We start from the raw sequence: 14,604 nt of genomic DNA on the forward strand, positions 1-14,604 counted from the left end.
ATGGATGGGTTGCATTTGAATGGAGTTGGTGTACGGAGACTTGAAAGAGTGTTGAAGAATGATGTGGAAGTGGATGTACAGACTCAGGGAAACTAGATTTATTAAGAGGGGGGGGAGTAGATATGCAGATTTTAGGGGGGCAGTTAAGTGTATGAATGAGTATATTATGCCCAAGCGAGTACGACGGACAACAAATCAGAAAGGATAGTTAGTATAAGGCATCAAAGTAGGGATGGGACAAATGGGCTTCTGCGATTCGTGTACACTAATGCCAGGAGTATTAGGAACAAGAAGGAAGAGTTTTTGGCCATGGTTGGCACTTCCAGGCCACAGGTTGTCGGTATTAGTGAACCATGGCTGACAGAAGATGATAAAGCTAGTGGGATTGAATGCGACGGGTATAGCGTGTTCAGGAGTGACAGGGTGAATAAAAAGGGGGGAGGAGTGTTATTGATGATAGCTGATGATCTTCAGCCAAGGAGTATAGAAGTTGAACTGCATGATGGGGAAAAAAGCACATTTGAGACTGTTTGGTGTGAGATAGAATCCAGCAGAACAAAATATACGATTGGGTGCTGCTATAGACGGGGTGATGGAGTGGATGGTGGGGATAGTATGCATAAGCAAATAGAAGAAATGAGTGGAAGGAGGGTAATTATTATGAGTGATTTCAATTATGGTAACATTGACTGGAAAGAGGAGAGGGCACATGGGAGGAAGGAATTGGATTTTATGCGGTTATTAAGGGACAACTATCTACGGCAACATGTATTGGAAAATACCAGGGGGCAGAGAGTGCTGGACCTAGTAATTGCAACCGAGAATGTGGCTGTAAAGAACATGACCATGTTGCCACCAATTGGTGAGAGTGACCATAAGGTCATGACTTGGGAGGTGGTTAAAGGAGTCGAATTTACAATTAAGACAGGGTACATGTGGAATTACCAGGCTAGTAAGTATGACAAGCTTAAGTGTGTGCTTGGCTCAATGCCATGGCATGTAAAACTGCAAGGGCTGGATGTTGATAGTGCATGGGAGGTGGTTAAGAACTGTTTGCAGGAGGCAATGGTTGACAGTATACCAAGAGTCCGAATAATAAATCAAGTAGGGGTTAAATGGATGAATAACACTATTAAGCTTGAGCTGCAAAAAAAGAAACAATTGTGGAGGGAATTTAAGGAGAAGGGTGACCATCAGGTGCAGGAACAGTATAAAGCTCAGGCCAGGATGGTAACAAGGGTGGTAAGAAATGCAAAAGCAGATTACGAAAGGAAATTGGCCACGAAGGCTAAAGAGAATCCCAAACAGTTTTTTCAATATGTTGCAAGTAAAAGGAAAAATGCTCATGGTAGAATGATCTTAAAAAATGCTGAGGGTAGAGTGAGGTAACCAAATCAGTCAATATTGTGGAATTACTGAGCGAGCACTTTGCAAGAGTATATCATCCAGGTGGTGACTTTGCAGGAATGGAAGAACCAACAGCTTATACTGGAATTGTGATGAATGAAGTAGAGGCAACTAGTCTATTACAGAACCTCAATGTCAATACATCTGTGGGATTGGATGGTATACCAGCTCGTGTCGTAAGTGAAGCGGCCAAAGAATTGTCAGTGCCCTTGACCATTTTGTTTAATTTGAGCCTCAGAACTGGGTCAGTCCCAAGGGGGTGGAAAGAGGGGAAAATAGTTCCGCTGCACAAAGGTGGTTCCAAGGCTGCTGTTGAAAATTACTGGCCAATCAGCATAACAAGAATCATTATCAATGTCTTAGAGAAAATAGTCAAGAGGAAAATACAAGATTGGATAGAAGAAAATGGGATACTGTATCGGGGACAGCATGGTTTTGTGAAGGGTAGGTCATGCCTCAGTAACTTGCTCACGTATTATAACACAGTGACGGCTGAACTGGATAAGGGTAATGGGTTTACAGTGATTCTACTGGACCTTGCCAAGGCCTTTGACAGGATACCACATGGTATTCTAATCAGTAAATTGCAGCATATGGGAATGGACATAGGGTTGGTGAGATGGATAGGAGGGTGGTTGACGGAGAGATATCAGAGAGTGGTTTACTCAGGAGTAGAGTCCACAAGACGGCCTGTGACTAGTGGTGTGCCACAAGGATCTGTTCTTGGACCACTGCTGTTTAATTTGTTCATAAATGATATAGGAAAGGATCTGAGAGGAACAGTTCATTTGTTTGCAGATGATGCGAAGTTGGGTAGGGCAATAGTGAATGCAGATGATGTCAAAATTTTGCAGGATGATTTGGATAGATTGGAGGTCTGGGCCAAGGAGAATGGATGTCAGTTTAATGTGGCAAAATGTAAGGTTATGCATTTTGGGGTGAAAAGATTGGCGGCAGTTTACTGTATTGGTGGAACCGTGCTCCAGGAAATTGATGAGGCACGAGATTTAGGAGTGTTGGTGGATAAGGAATTGAAATTTAGGGGACACATTGCAAAAGTGGCCAAATCAGCTCATCAAATCACTTGGTTGCTGAAGAATACGTTGACAAGCCGAGACAAGCAGGTTATTGTTCCTCTGTATCGAGCCTTGATAAGACCCCATCTAGACTCCTGTGCTCAGATTTGGTCACCTAGGTTTCTTCTTGATGGGGAGGAGGTGGAGAGGATTCAGAAGCGAGTGACCAAGATGATAGCAGGTCTGTGGAATGAACCGTATGAGAACAGGTTGAGTATTTGTGGGTTGCAAAAATTGGTTGATAGGCAGAGGAGGGGAGATATGATTGAGACATTCAAATTACTGAAGGGTTTCTATAAAATTAATTCAGAAGATATCTTTGAGAACAGGGCTGGTTGTGGGAGGACTAGGGGACATCCATGGAAACTGGGCAAAAGTGTGGTTAGTAAAAGGTGTTAGAGCTGGGTTCTTTACTTTTAGAGTAGTGAATGAGTGGAATGCGCTCCCTGAGTCTGTGGTGGATGCTGTGACAGTGAATGAGTTTAAGGCGAGGTATGATAGATACTGTATGAATGTCAAATAGTTGTGATGAATATGAATTGGGGCCTCCCTCGATGAGTCTAATGACTCCCTGGAGTTGCCCGTAATAATAGTAATAATAGCATTAAACATTGGAAAGATGGCATCTTTCCAATGTTTAAGAACCATTGGAAAGATGCCATCAGGACCAGAAGACTTTTCAGCATCAAACTTATTCAGGTAGTTTTCCAATATATTTTTGTTAAAAAACTACAGGAGGCAGAAGGTGCTGATTAAAACTACATAAAAACTACAGGAGGCAGATTCCAGTATGGTAGGAGGCAGTTTTCGCTTAGTCATCTATGCAGGATTTACTGGAAAAGAGGGAGGCCAGGAAGTCAGCTTTATCTTTGGATAAAGTAACAGTGGTGCCATCAAGATGAGAGAGATTGAAGTGCAGGTGAGCAGAACTCGCAATCAATGGTGTTAGCAAGGGATGAGAAAGCACAGCTTCAATTTGGATAGGAGACAAGTTTTCTACTGTTGGCCTTCATAAAATTGGATTTGGATCTGCTGATAACTGTTTTGCATTTTTTGCATGGCTTAGTATATGGAGTATGAAACTGAAGTTCTTGATGCAAGCCACCTCTGCCAAGCTGTTTTTTTTTTTTTTTTTTTGAATGATTTGATACTTTCTATTGAAGCAGGGCTAGGAAAGCAAATGCGGATTTTGAGTAGAATGGGGGATGAATGCCTTCATGCCAGTGAGGATAATTTCTCCAACTAGTTAGGAACAGGTGTTAAGGTCAGATTAGCAGTAACAACAATCAGACCAAGGAAACGAGGAGCAGAAATTTCTTGGGTCATCACAATTGGCACCTTTGTAGTGCCAGAAGACGGAAGGTTGAGGGCAGTCTGAGGAAGGACGTTCTGCAAGAGAGAGAGAGAGAGGAGATTTGTTCAAGTTTGTTGTGTGAGTCACTGAGAGGAGAGATGACCTCTATAGTTATCTATAGGGAGAACTGGTCAATAAAAGATCCCGAGCATCAGGAGAGTGAAGAGGGTTATCAAGAATTAGAGTAGATTGATGTATGATTTGCATTAGCTCATTACTTATATCAAAGACTTCTGCTTCCCATTCAGCTTGGCTGGTGTTAGAAAAGGGAAAGCTAGCTGGAATTATGGACATTCAGGTCACTTAAGAAGATGACCTTGCTATTTGGATAGTTTGATTGTAGATCATTGATTTTTGTGGAAAGGAATGTGAAGAAGTCTGAGTGGTCATTAAATGTTTGGAGATCAGTAAATGCAACAAGAAAATCTTGAGCAAAACGTAAGCGATTCAAAATTAGCCATTCTCTGGCAGTCTACATAAGATCTCACATAGGAAGAGGTGCCAACTGTGTCGTGAAAGGAATCATTAAGTGTGTAATTTGGGCATTGGAGGTGGATAATAGTGGAGATGGCTGCAATCTGGGTTTCTGTCAGGAGTAAGATGTCTCTGGAAGACAGCAAGTGATGATGAACTTCATTTATGTTGGTGTTAATGCCACAGATGCTGGCAAAGTTTGTGTCTTTTTTAGGAATTAGTTTATGAGAGAGATTTATTTTTGTTACAGTACTGTCACTATAAGGGTCTTCATAAGTTTATGGTTAGATGGAAGGATACAGTTGGGACGTGCAGTGAGAGGAGACAGACTCTTGGACATGACATCCCTGCACAGAGAGAGAGAGACCAGTCTCCAGCCATAATGTTAACCTCAGCAGTACCTCCCACTACTCAGATTCCCTCTCCAGGCACAACCTGACAGTGTGTAACAGTGGGATTTTGCACCAGTTGACCAGGAAGCCCCCTGATTCATAACTGACAGGTTTGGGCCCTATGCATGATCTGGAGGTCAGCCTGTGGCATCATACTTTTGACTGATGTACCAACAAAATGCAGGAGGTTATGGATCTCTGAGAGGAGGGGGGGGGAAGACACCAGAATCCCTGCTCTGGATACCAAACATAGTATTTGTGATTCAAGGTGACCTTCATTGCATGGTGAAATACCACCACCTGTCTTATTCTTATAGGAGGTCGTCATTTCCTCAAACTAGGAAGGTATCCTTTTGTAGCAGGAATACTCAGTGATTTCACCAGAGCCATTTGTGTGTAAGCAAGCCTAACCCTTTCCCCATCATAATAATGTATGTGCCCTTTCATCAGAAAGAGAATACAATTTGTTAATTAAGAGGGAGATGTTAAATCCCATTTTATTTTATATGCCGGGTACGAAACTCGGGTCGAAATCCATCGACATCCATAGAGTTTCAATGCCGAAAAAACTATCAGCGGAACCAAGTGTAAATGATCACTTGGATAGTACAACACCAGGGCAACTCCATGCAAAGGTGGAGCAAGCTCCCTCACAAACTTTAATATTCTTTCATAATGTAAAACCCAGCTCCTAAGAGATGTATATATATTGTTTTACATTATGAGAAGAGGTCACTACCCAGCCTTTCGGCTTATTATCTTTGTAGAATACAATTTGGTTCACCAGATTCAAATTGATGGCTTATCCTCATTTGATTAGTATTTAAACAGGAACCTCATTTTTAACAGAATTTCTAAATCCTCAGGATAATTTAATTTATATAATAACAGTATGAACCACGGGAAGGAGAAAATTCATCTTTCTTGAAACAATTATGGTTATAGAGCTAAGAGTTTGAATAAAAAAAAAACTGCTATATATGTTGCAAGTTTTTTTTTAATTATTATTAATAAGTAGAGACCTCCAGGGAGTCAGGAATAGATCAAGGAAGGCCAATTACTCACACCAACTATCACACCTGTTCCTGGACTCATTCACATTACTTGCACTCACTTCATCCAGTGGGAATCTATTCCAATCATGCACCACTCCATGAGAGAAAATTCTGGCTCTCATCCCCCATCTTGGAAGTTCAGAGAGAATGAATGTTGTCAAGGATGATTTCTTGTCCTTTTTCCACCCTCAGTAAAATGAAAATTCTATTTACTGATATCCAGTATGACCCTTCCAGAAGTTTGCAAGTCTCAATCATTTATCCCATTTCCTCCTGTTTGCCAGTGTCTGTAGTCCAGAAATTCTCAATCTCTCTTTATAATCTCTATTCCACAATCCCAATATCATCTTTAACACATTACTTTCTACTCTCTCTCTCCACTGTATCAGAATGACTACAGAAACCAGGAGACCAGACCTATATACAATATACACAATAGTGCAAGTAAGGTCTAACTAAGGCATTGCAAAGAGCTAAAATGACTTCATTATCCTTACGTGTCAAGGTTCATTTCAGTACTGAAATTATCCTCTGAATTATATTTGCAATTTTTGCTATATGGCCCTTGAACTTCAACCTCTGATCTACTAAAACTGCAAGACTGGTCAATTTCTTCTAGCATAATCTTACTAATAAGACACTGGATATCCACTACACTAAAGTGAACGACTTTATATTCACTAACATTGAACTGACAGCCATTTTCACATGCCCACAATTTCAGCATATTCAAATCATTCTGCAAGCACTGCATATTCAGTTACATTCCTGATCACCCTGCTTATCTTTGCATCATCACCAAATAGCTATATGTCTCCTATCAAATCCTTCCCAATGGCATTAATGTATGGATTAAATAACAATGGACCAAGGACTGATCCTTGGTACACCACTGGTTACCTTAAATTTTGCAGACTCATCCCCCATATGCCACATTTTAATATTTGTCAGTCATCCATCTTCTAATCCACACTAAGATTTTATAATTCAATCCCATATTCTCCAATTTATGCAACAGTCTTCAATACTATATTCTCTCAGAAGGTTTAGCAAAATTCAACATTATCATGGTGTATCCATTCCCTTTTTGTAACTCAACAGTAATATTATTATAGAATGTGAGCAAGGGGCCCAAACATGAGCTTCCATTAGTAAACCTATGCTGTTCATTTCAAAGTGTAGATTCTCTGTCAACCCATTTTTGTATGCAAGCCCTAACCAACTTTTTCAAAATCTTCACCACTACTAATAAATCGATAGTTGGATACATCAGTCTTTGCATCACCCTTGTGCACTGGCATTACCATATATTCTTTTCACTCCTGTGGAATCTTCCCTGTTCTGAGATTCAAAATTATGTGTTCAGCCAGTTCAGCTGAACACACGTTTTGCATCTGTGCAGTTATCCCATCAGTCTTCACTGCAAAATTCTTATTCAGTATCTTCTCCTCATACACCTGAGAGTGTTTTCATCCATCAGAGAGGTAGCAGTGAGCTGATTTTGTTGATATATATACATACCTTGATGCTATATATACACACCTTGATAGTTGTTTTTTTTAATGGGCACTGCCTAGTTGAACAATCCCTTCTGAGTCTGTCACCTGCATACCATCTATATTCAGTACAGTTATTCTTTCATTTACTTGCAGCATAATAATAGCATTCTTTAGGGTTGCCATTAGCTTGCAAATCTAGTTTCTTTTCATACTCACCTATTCATACAATAGTTATAATTCTTCCAGCCTGTTCCTTATAATTTCATAACTAACATCATCCTTATACCACATGGTATTCCTTCTATATCATCTTTTTCTTATGAATCTCTTGCTTAATAAAACTGCACATTTATTTCATTCCTACCTTATTTACTGTTCAAACTCTAGGAAAATGTTCCAATGATTTTTTAAGTAATTTTAAGATATTTAATAATTTCTTAAGTAATCTTAATTTTCTTAAGTTTTTAATTAAGTAATTTTTAAACACTTCCCATGTACTGTCAACATTCTCCCCATCCAATAACCAATTAGATGGTGAAGAATCCAGGTTACTCCTCATTCATAATTTCCTACTTTGAGTTACAGCATGTAATCTTTTCTGAATGGAACATTGATAAACTAAGCTACTTCCCAAGTCATTACCATGTGATCAGTGTCACCAACTTGAGGTGACTAGTTAGGAGGGTGTTTTTATTAGTTTCTGGTCTGACTAACTTTCAGTGGTGATAGAAAGAAAACTGTCACTTTTCAACATAATCTCCCTTTACTTCAAAATACTTTTCACATCTTTGAATTAACGTTTCCATGCCCTTGAAAAAATAGTTTGCACTTTTGTCTGCAAAATGGCCTAAAATTGCATCTTTCACCTCACAGTCATATGCAAATTTTCTTCCTCAAAATTCGTTCTTCAGTTTTTTGAGAAGAGGTAGTAGTAGTTGGGTGATAGATCTGGGCTGTAGGGTAGGTATTCAATCTCCTGGAAACCACAGTCCTTCACAACAATAGTCGTATGGACTGGAGCATTGTCGTGAAGCAGGCAAACAGCATGACTTAGCATTCCTGGTCTCTTTTCCTTTATGGCATCATGCAGTTTGTGCAGGAGTGAAACACTATATTCTGCATTCACAATAGTATTCCTTTTCTCAAAGTCAATCAAGAGAATTCCCCAGCAATCTCAAAAGATTGTTGCCATGATCTTTTGGTGGACTGACTGACCTTGGCTTTTCTCAGAGGTGCTTCACTTGATTTGCGCCGTTCCATGGATTCCCTTTTGAAAAGAGGATCATAATAAAGGACCATGGTTTCATCCCTGGTGACAATGGATTCCAGCACTTCTGATTTCCTTGGCAAAGCTCTAAAAACACAGGAACAGGTCACACGATGTTCCTTCTGAATTGAAGAGAGAAGTCAGGCACCCACCTTGCACTGACCTTTGTCATGTGAAGCTTCTCGTGAATGATGCGAAAGATGGTTGTTATAGAAAGCCCCGCCCTTGCTGAAATTCCTTTGGGCTTCAATCGTGTCACTCAACAGTTCTTCCTCAACAAGAGACATCTTCCTCAGTCATCACTTCCACAGGCTGACTACCACGAGGATCATCTTCAATGCTCTCCCTAGGGAAATCTGTTTAGCCCATTCCTTCATGGTGGAATATGAAGAAGAAGCTTCTCCATAAACATTGTCCAATTGCTGTTTGATAGTACTTGAATAAAGCCCTTCTTTGGTGAAAAACTTTCACAGTTAGTACTCAATTTTTAACATTACAGCAACTTAGTGTGTCACATGTTAGCCAAATGACTGCCTCCAATTGAATGACACAGGTAGAGAGTTGAAACTGGTACACTAACCTCCCCACAGATGGTGCTATCTATCACGCAGTGTTTTAAATTTTGCACAAATTATGTATGTCAGGCTGGAAATGTTTGGAACCTACCTCATACTTCTGTAAGAGAACCCCCCCCCCCTCTGACACCATAATCAGATCTAACACTCTTTGACATAGAGTTCCTTCTAGACTTGCTGCTAGAGGAAGATGTTTCGCAACAGCTCAATTAATTCAGTTCCATTCTTCTCATGAGATTTCACCAATACCCAATCAATGTACAGATAATTAAAACCCTCATCATGATTACTCGTTTCGCACCCATCATCTTTATTTGGTAATGCATTTATACGTCATCACTAGATCCAATCCACTAGATCTGTAACAATACCCCACCATGAATTTGTTCTTCTTAGACTCCACCTCACACTAGATGGCTTGAAATTAAACTGAAAAATTTAACTGATATTACATTGGGTTTTGAAACAAGCAAACTGACAGTTATCAGAAGACAATATACAGATGATGTGATGCTGGGTAATGATTGCACATGCACACACAATGATTAGCAATATGATACAGAATGTGTGACAGCTGCTTGCATCAGGTTTTCAATGAAAGTGACTAACTGATGTAGGATATTATTATTTTTTTTAATTTATGATGATTCTTTGAATGCTCTGACAAAAGAAATAGAATCGATGTAGGCTATTATATATGCCACCATAATAATTTTTTCTCTCTGTTTTATGTACTAGTAGTTCTGATTTATACTTTTTTTTTTCCTCCACATCCTTGATGATGTGTTCTGACATTCATACATCTCTCCTGAGTGGCCAGTTTATCCCACAAAGTAAATTACAGATGAATAACTAATCCTGTACATATTCCTGGTTTTTTAAAGGGTAAAGGAGACTTGAAAGCTTGTTCAACAGGGTGAAAGGCACTTTTATGTCTTGATGTAATATCTTTGAGAACCTTTATGTGACAGATTTTATCTAAGGGAATGATGCCATTCTTTCTAAGATTTGCCATCTCAAATGCAAATATACAAAAGAAAAAGTTTCAGAGAAATGTAAACATTTCCATACAATAAGAAAATATTAGTTGTGCAAAGCTTTTCTATACATGCTAGCATTGTAATTTGAACTATCGTCATCATCAAATTCCTAACATGTACCCTTAAGTGGTGTACAGGATATTATGATAGTACTACATGAAAAACTTACATAATTACTAACTTCCTATCAACAATTTTCCTCCAGATTAGTTATCTGTCAATATTCCAATATTATCAGATCTTACATTTCTGTCTTCTAAGGCACTTTTTCCTTCCAACCTGGCAGAGAACACTGGTTTTGCTAATCCTTCCTTTCCCATTCTGTTTAGGTGGCCATACCACCTAAGATCAGCTCTGCTAACAATGTGAAGTTCTTTCCTAATATCCTTGTTTTTAATATGATATTGTCATTAATGCCATCTGTTTATGCCCCTAATCTTTCTCAGGACTCTCAAATCATTGTTCTAGTCTTTGGTCAAGAGTTTTATATTTAACAAACAGCTCTCAGATCCATAAGTTAAAATTGGTTTGAACATTGTCTTGTATATAGCTAATTTAGTGTTTTGACTAATTTCTCTCTTATTCCATATAAATTTATTCAGTTGACTTCCTACCATACCAACTTTGTTAATTCTGTTGTCTATTTTTACGTATTTAATTTACCATCTTCACTAAAAATCATGCCTAAGTAGCCGAAATGTTTCACTTATTCTATTGGTTCTCCATTCACAATGCAGTTGATATTTTCAATGCTTCTGCCTATTTTAATTGTCTTGTTATTGCTGATCTTCATATCATATCTACTACAACAGTTATTCAATTTAGTCAGGAAATCCTGCAGATTTGTTCTGGATTTATTTAGGAATATAACATAATCTGCATAAAGTAAAGAGACCGCTTTCCTTCATAATGTGATCCATATAGATGATGAATAACAGTGGAAATAACATACATCCTTGTCTGACACTGATTTGACATCAAACCATTTTCCTGTTACTTCCTTCAATTCTGAGGACTTGCAGTTCAAATGAAGACTAAGTATTGCTTGATATAGTGCCCCATTGAACCACTGCTCTCAATTATGCAATAACAATGTGATAGGTTAGAATTAGGTTTACACTGAGATAGCCAAGATTTGGAATAATAATTTCCATACATTTTAATACCTTTCTTTCAGTCTTGTAGTTACATTGGTATAGGAGATATTCCACATAATTTCATATCTTACAGGACTGGTCAATGTTTGGCCTGCAGATGATAACAGATCTAAGAGACAAGATGTTTAGGCCTGTAGATTTCTATTAACTGGATATCTATAGTGTATTCTATGACATTTTCTGTGTACATAATATTGCATATTGCAATCACACAAGGAAATACCTGAATACTTGAAGGAATCATGGTTTAGGTCTTCTAAGATCAAAGCAGGTAACATAGTTTGAACAAGATGCACTAAAATTTCAGACCTTAGGCAATGAAAGTAACAACTATATTCCAGATGTAGTTGAAAACATTTAGATATATGATCCTTAGAACTAATATATTTAAAGGTATATAAAAAAGAAACACCACCCCTGCAGTATAGTCTCAATTGACAATTTCCCAGAGAACCTTAAATAACGTAAGAAATAACTGAAATTCAAAGGTTAAAAATAATTGAATGATACAACTTTTAGAGAGCAATGCCAGAACCAAATATATTCCAAATATAACTAAAACTTGAATGATGCAACATGTAGTTGTAGAACGATATAACAAATGTCAACAAAAGAAGATGCTAAAGCCTAATTTTGTCTGAGATGAAATTCTTAGGAAGAGCATAACTCAATGTAAGAAGTAACTATATTCCAAATGTTGATGAACAATGTGACTGTAAAGACATCTACAGAAGAAGCATGTCCTTCCCAATCCCATTTCATTTTAATCTGAAATTCCTATGTAATCTTTGGCAATGTATGGAACAAATATTTCAAACCAAGTAGAAAATACCTGAACAGTGCAACCAAAAAAAAAGAACATTATTATAGCATTTTTTTTTTTTCTATTTTCAAAGTGCCTTAGTTCTCTACATGAATTTTCCACTTCACATTTTTCATGCTGTGGCATGATGTGTAATATTTTTGTGAAATAAAAGCTGCACATTTAAGATATTAAACTTAGAACAGAGCCAATTAAATTTGGACCCTAATGAATTTTGATTTCTTAGCCAGTCAAAAAAAAAAAAAAAAAACTGTTTCTAATTCAGCTCTAAACATGATTTTGGGACGGTGTTCAGATGATGTGATTAAAGACGGGAAATATTTTGAGCTCTTCCATCAAATATTTCCACACAGAGAATAAACCTCGACTTCTGGATCCTCACATTTCCACATACTTCTTAATAGTATGTGCTTAAGTCTTACTACTGTACTATATATATATATATATATATATATATGACAGAATGATCATTGACTCGGTTAACATACATAATGATAACCAAAGTCACAAAGTCTGCTGGGAAAAATCTACAAACATCTTCCGTTGCAGTGACGAAATAGAGAGAAAAATTGTGGAATCGAGAGAAATCATCTTCAATCCTGTTCATCTAAATAACAACTTAAGCTACAACCTCCCGGATAGTCATTCAGCTGTAATCATGTACTGGCGTTCACGTGATGCAGCAAGCACGCACTCTCCCAACAATGCAACAAATGAAAGAACAGCTTCAAATACAACTACAACGTTTTAATGCTAATTATGTATAAAGACTGTCTATGTTGTTCATAGTCTTTTAACCCTCAATGTTTAGTATTTTTTCTTTTATAATATCACCTGAAGAAGGCTGTTACAGGCCGAAACTAGTAGTGTGTTTATATTAAAACCTTTTTAATTAAATCTCGGTTCTAGTCATTCAATTTTTTTCATATATATATATATATATATATATATATATATATATACACACATACACACACATACATATATACAGTCAACCCTCCTATAATGCAATTAACTCGTACCGCGTTATATGGAAACTGTGTTATAAGAAACATCAGATTTAATGTGCAAATCAACAATTTGCACTGTATATAGGAAGGTTGACAGGTTAATTCGTGCCGCGTTATATGGAAACTGCACTATAAGCAACTCAGAATTAGTATGAATCAGATTGATTCGTACCGCGTTATATGAGAACCACCCTTTAAACGATTTAAAATTTGGATTATGTCCTCAAGAGATATAAACTTTCTTTTTAACTGTTTTCTTGTTTCTTTTGTGTCTGACATTATGCAAACCTGGGGTTAACAATTATTTTATTATTATTATATTACAACAAATAAAAAATATTATCTACAGTATTGTGCAATGTTGTCCAATTACGATAACACAAATTAAGCGAGCAAAAGGCACTTTATTGAACGCTAATCGTGATATGTACGTCTGCACGGATTTACAGACAGTTTCCTACTAAGTTGCACTTAAAATTGATGACAAAGTGGGTGGTTGCAACAGCGAAAGTTCGGCAGCACTATTGGATAAAAAAATTCACGCAAATACGCAACAGCCAATCATACGGTCTATTTTAAGCATTAAAACAGAGCACTGTGAACAATCTCGCATTGTTTCTTCGCTTATAGGGGAATTCCCTGATAACTGAAATTGGAGAATGGTGATGTACCTTCACCAAAAAGAAGGGAATTCTCCGTTAATTTCAACTGTAAAAATTTAACACATAGATAAATTCATGCTATAGAGAATCTTCTTAAACCAATTAAGTTGATGGAATGTTGTTGAACGGAAATTGCGTTATAGGAGGGCTGTCGCAATTTTGGCTCCGTGTTATATGGAAGCTGTGTTATAAGAGTACAGCGTTATAAGAGGGTTGACTGTATGTATGTATATATATATATATATATTGTAAGTACAGGAGAGATTGACAAAGTTTCACAAATCAAGATCTGGGCTAAGTATTTCGGTATTGTTGAAGAATTAACAAAATCCAAACAATTTCCAGAATGATTCAATTAGCTGCTGAAGGCCTATTTATACTTGCAAGAAAAAGATCATTACTGCATATGTTGAGAGCATTCACTACAAGTATTAATGAATTTTAAGTGTTAGACTGAAGAAACGGCTACTGCTTCAAAGTAAAAAGAAAATAAGTGACTTTGGAAGATAAAATTTTATTACTAAAAGGATTTGGAAAATGGAATGTCAGGTAATAAAAAATAAAAGTGCTAAAATGTCTACGATGTTAAAACAGCAATGTAACACTTTAACAAATGCATGAAGCAAAGAAATAGTTATCTATGCTTGCTTGAACTGAAGCTTAATGAGCATTTTGTGGATAAAAAGTTTAAAATTTTCAAGCAATAGATGATTGTTAGCTATTTATACAAAATAGATTTTCTGTATCTGAATGTGCTACATGAAGTTTCTACAGGTTGTCTGAGGAGCCTGGAAAAATAAACATTTATTAAAT

General features: G+C 37.3%; 1 protein-coding gene across 3 annotated transcripts in view; it reads right to left on the reverse strand.

Annotated features, from left to right (window-relative positions):
- Sec15 (exocyst complex component Sec15) overlaps positions 1 to 14,604 on the reverse strand; it is a 499,079-nt gene that overhangs the window by 331,798 nt on the left and 152,677 nt on the right. The window lies entirely within an intron of this gene.

The sequence above is a fragment of the Typopeltis vanoorti genome, chromosome 4 (genome assembly GCF_054136105.1).
Source record: "Typopeltis vanoorti isolate ZY-2024b chromosome 4, IOZ_Tvanoo_1.0, whole genome shotgun sequence".
NCBI lineage: Eukaryota > Metazoa > Arthropoda > Arachnida > Uropygi > Thelyphonidae > Typopeltis > Typopeltis vanoorti.